Below are 5,435 nucleotides of genomic sequence, written 5' to 3'. Positions count from 1 at the left end.
GGACGGTTGCCCATTTTGAGCTTCAGGAGCTGAATTTGGGGATTAATCGGACAAGGCACATAGCCCTGGAAGGCCTGGCTTCCTGTCACAGCCTGAAGAGCTTGGGTCTTCAGAGCAATGGCCTGATTGAGTTACCACGAGGTTTCCTGGCTGCCATGCCCAGGCTTCAGAGACTGAACCTGGCCAACAACCAACTGAGGAGCGCCATGTTGTGTATGAATGAGACAGGGTTTGTGTCAGGATTGTGGGCCCTGGATCTGTCCAAGAATAGGCTGTATACCGTGTCCCCAGTCATCTTCTCCTGTTTGCCTCACCTGCGGGAGCTGCTACTTCAAGGGAACCAACTGGTTTGCTTGAAAGGCCAGGTATTCCAGGGCCTACAGAGGCTACAGACCTTGAACTTGGGCAGTAATCCACTGGTAACCCTGGGTGAGGGCTGGCTGGCTCCTCTGCCTACACTGACCACCCAAAACCTGGTAGGTACTCACATGGTGCTGAGCCCAACCTGGGGCTTCCGGGGCCCAGAAAGTCTGCACAGCTTGAGAATACAGTTTCCCTTTGGCCCTGCGGGAGTAGCATTTTCCCTGCTCACAAGACTGACTAGCTTGGAGCTCCATGCAGTTTCAGGCATGAAGCATTGGAGGTTGTCTCCTAATGTCTTTCCAGTCTTGCAGATCCTGACTTTAAAGGGCTGGGGACTGCAGCTAGAGACCCAGAATATCTCCAAGATCTTCCCTGCCCTTCATCAACTCTCTCTGCTTGGCAGTAGGTTGGAGCCCCTCTGTTCCCAGGACACCTCCAGCTTCTTCCTCTGGCAGCTCCCGAGGCTCAAGTCCTTGAAGGATGGGGAAACAGGCATAGCCCTAGGCCCTACTGCATCACGGGACTGCCCAGGCTATAGGAGCTGAAGCTGCAGGCACTGCAGTCTCAAGCACGCCCCTGCCCAGTGCGGCTTGAGGAGCTGGTGGGTGAGTTGCCCAGGCTTGATATGCTGCAGCTGTCCCAAACAGGGTTGGAGACACTGTCTGCTGCTGCTTTTGGGGGCCTAGGCAGTCTCCAGGTCTTAGTACTAGACAGGGAGAAAGACCTCATGCTGGATGACAGCCTCCAGGAGCACAGTCCTCGGATGCCCCAGTACATCTATATTCTGACTTCATCCTTGGCCTGCCAGTGTGCCAATGCGTGGGTGGGGCCCTGGCTTTAGCAGTCCCCCAGAACATACATGCACATAGTATCATAGCAGCTGTGCCATTCAGAAGCTGGGGGCCACTCAAAGAATCTCTTTTTCCCTTTTCTCTGGAGCCACTGCCCCAAGACTTTGGGGTTGGAGCTCTTTTTTGAGCAGCTCTGCCCTGCTGCTTCTGCTGGTCTCCTTGCCCTTCCTAAAGGAAGCCAGGAATTCCTGGATCCTCTAACTCCAGGCCTTGCTCAGGGTTTGGTTCCAGAGTCTGAGGAGTCAGAAGGGTAAAGGCAAGAGGTTCCTCTACGACGTGTTTGTGTCCCACTGCAGGCAAGACCAGGGCTGAATGGTGCAGGAGCTGCTGCCTGCTCTAGAGGGCTGCCCTCCAGCTGGCCGGGGGCTGCCACTCTGCCTCCATGAGTGGGATTTTGAGCCAGGCAAGGATGTGGCTGACAATGCAGCAGACAGCATGGTGGGCAGCTGGGTCACGCTCTGTGTGCTGAGTCACCAGGCCCTGCACACCCCCTGCTGATGCCTGGAGCTCCTCCTGGCCACCTCCTTTCTGCTGGCTGCCCCCCACCCACCAAGGGCTACTGCTGGTCTTCCTGGAGCCCATCTTATGCCACTAGCTCCCTTGCTGCCACAGATTGGCCTGGTTGCTCCGCTGAAGAGACTATTGCATGTGACCCAAGGAAGAGGAAAGAAAGAATGACTTCTGGGCTTGGTTAGGGAGCAGGCTGGAGCAGCCTGGGATAGGGTAGAATGGGTGCATGTGTGTTGGAAGGTGGGGGTAAGAAAAGCAAGCCAGCTTGGCAGGGAGATAGTGAGTATGTGTGGGCTGTGAGACTGAACTCAGTTTTTAGTAGAAGGTGGGGCTACTGTGTGTGCAAGGGAGAATCAAATGGGAACACAGGCTTTGGGAAGGCTCTGGAGGCTGAATAAGAAAATCTGGGAGATGGCAGGTGGCCATGTGGTATGTAATGTAATCTCAAGATCTCCAAATCCTCAATAAATGTACTAAATCCATGAATGCTTGGCTTGATTGAATTTTTTTTTTTTTTTTTGAGATGCAGTTTTGCTCTTGTTGTCCAGGCTGGAGTGCAATGAGGCAGAAGGTGAAAGGGTTGGATTCACAGAAACTGTAGTCCAGAGGAAATAAGGTTGGAAATTCATGGAGAGAGAGGGCAAAAAGAGAGAGGCCTTTGGCCAGTCCTAAGCTGTGGAATGGGGTCCAGGTCAAGTTCAACCAGATCTTCAAGGGGCCAAGGGACCCCTTTTGCCATCTGGGTTATAGAGGGATTGGCAGCTAAGGATCAAAAAGCTGGGATGCTGCCCAGGAGACAGCAGACTGATTGCCTGTTCCCTCAATAAAAAACATGAAGGCCTGTTCCCATCTATCTCCAGTTAAGCCTCATAGCAACACTGGGAGGAGAAGCCTACCCCCTTATCACTCTGTACTCTGACTATGCTAGACTACCTGTGGGTCCCAGGACATCATCACACCTTTTGTCTCTGGGCCATTGCATATGCTGTTCTTGCACTGAAAAATACCTTTTCCCTGGAGAACTCTTAAGTATTATTTAAGATGCAGTTCAGCCATCACTTTCTTCAGAAGCCTTTCCTGATCTCCCAGCCTAGATAACTGTTGCCTCTGGGTTCCCACAATTTCCTGCACCTCCCTTTCTCAAAGGACTGATCACAGGTCTGAAAGCAACAGAAATAGTGGTCTCCAAAGCTGAGTGCACAAGATAATCACACTATGGTTGCAAAGAAACTGTTATAACTTCTATTTCTATTTTTTAAAAATCTTACCTTATTCTGAAGCTAGACTGCCTGCTTTTTTAGCCACGTGCCGTTAGCATGTTATTTAACCTCTCTATACCATAGTTTCCTTTTCTGTGATATGGGATAGTATTAGACTCTCCCTCAAAGGGTTTTGGATGTATTAAATGAGTTAACACATATAAAGCACTGAGAGAAGGACCTAATAATGCATTGCAAATGTTCAAGGAAAGTTAGCTATTACAGGCACATCATTTATAAGTAAATAAATACACATATGTTGGGAGTGTGTGCTCAACTCAAAAACTCAAAAAGCCTTCACTCATGGGAGCGCTCTATTGGGAAAGTTTAGAGATCAGGCCCTGGGGTCAGAGACCAGGTTTGCTTCATCTCTGCATCCTTAGAGCCTAGTGTCTGCCCAAATCAGAGACAGTCCTGGTAGACAAATGCAGACAGAATGCTTGCAAACCAAATCCTGATGGGTGCTGAACGAGAGAGAACCTGGAACAGGTTCAGGCTCTGTTGCTTATTTCTACATGGCACTAAAGGGCAGTTGGCCTCTTGAGGCCTTCCTTAGTTTTTTCTCTTCTGTAGAATGCCAGGCTTTAATTAGACAAAGGCTAAGGGAAACCATAGAATAATTAGAGACTGTATTGAGGGCGAGGCGCGCCCTCTTGTGTCCTAATGATGTCCTCTCCTCTCTGCACACTAGCCTCCCTTCTTCCTCTTAGGGCAGATGATGCTGAAGTGGACACGTCCTTACCTGACCCTGCAAAGCTGCCTCTCCAGCTTCAGATCCTGACACGCTCTCAAATGTTTCCGGCTCCCTTGGCACCCCACACTGTTGCACTGTCCCTCCCCATCTCAAACCCTCCTACTTCCACATATGGTCTCTTCCTCATGCAGTGTAGGACCTTTGGAGTCACACGCCTAGGGGGTGACAAATCCCAGCCCTGGTTCTTATTGGCTCTGTGATCTTGAGCAGGTCACTTCGTTTCTCTAAGTCTCATTCCCTCTTTGTAAAGTGGAGCAAACAATACCAATCTCATAGGGCTACTGTGAGACTTCAACACCAAGGAGTATTTATGGGTTGTTATTATGTTTACTGAGTAAAACCACATGAGTTATTACTACAAATAAGTTGGAACATGTTTCACCGAGAAGGAATTTAAACTGGGTCGTTAAAGCTAAGAATTCTCCTATTTTAACACTAGCCAACATGCATTGAGCTCTTACCAGATGCTAGGTATTGTCAATTTTCCCTAAGCCGCATAACCATTGGTAATAATAATAATAGCTAATGATTATGTATTTTATTGTATTTTCTATTTTTTAAAATAGAGATGAGGTCTCACTTCGCTGCCCAGGCTGGTCTCAAACTCCTGGACTAAAGCGATCCTTCCGTCTCAGCCTCCCAGAGGGCTGGGATTACGGGCATGAGCCTCCGTGCCTGGACTAGCTAATGATTATTAAACACTTTCTGTGTGTCAGACATGTGTCACGCTCTTTACATACCTTCTCCCATTTATTCCTCTCAACAACCGTCTCAGGAAGAGGCAAGTATTATCGTTCCCATTTTACGGTTGGGAAAATGCAGGCATAAAGAAACTAAGTTATTTGCCCAAGGTTTCACAACGCGGGTGGTATGACCTGCATCCTTCATTTGAAAGTAAGAACTTTCAGACACAAGCAGCTTGACTTCAGAGACTTTTACCTAAATAGTCTCATTTAACCTTCATAACACCCTGTGATGTAAGTTCTCTTACATTACTTGCATTTTATAGATGAAAATTCCAAAGACAAAATAGATGGCAGTAATTTGTTCAAGGCCACACAGCTGCGAAGTAGTTGAGTTGGGATTTGGATCCATGTCTGACTACAAAGCCCACATTCTCAACACCATATTAGATTGTTCATGCCCCAAAGTATTCACAGTGGTACAGAGCACCCGCATTTATATGAGGATTATTTTGTAATAATGATTAACATTCTTCCAACACCTAGGAAGTGCCAAGCTCTGTACTAACTGATTTACATAATAATAGCTAACAATCGCTGTGCATTATTAGGAGCCAGGCCCTGAGCTAATCGTTTTAGGTGTATTATCTCATTGAAAGTTCACAAAACTCTGTGACATGGATGCCATTACTACCCTCATTTTATGGGTGAAGAGAACGAGGTTCAGAATTCTTCCAGTCACACAGCTTAGCTGTGAGCTGGAAATTAAAGCTACAACTGTCCAGTTCTCTCCTGCCTATCGGGCTGGTCACCTCTAGTCATTCTCTCTTCTTATTTCTTATTGCGTCTGCTTTGATCTTTCAGGGTCTGAGGCTCTCACTTCGACCCCTCAATAGAACTGGGCCCCTTCTGCTCGAGTGCCCTCCCATTGGGCGGTGCTGTTATCCGGGAGCCTATGGAAAAGACCAGGATCGCAACAGGTCCCGCCCCCATGTGTCGCGCCCGTTCCGATTTG

Source organism: Gorilla gorilla, chromosome 1, assembly GCF_029281585.2.
Source record: "Gorilla gorilla gorilla isolate KB3781 chromosome 1, NHGRI_mGorGor1-v2.1_pri, whole genome shotgun sequence".
Taxonomy (NCBI): domain Eukaryota; kingdom Metazoa; phylum Chordata; class Mammalia; order Primates; family Hominidae; genus Gorilla; species Gorilla gorilla.
This window is presented reverse-complemented; position numbering follows the sequence as displayed.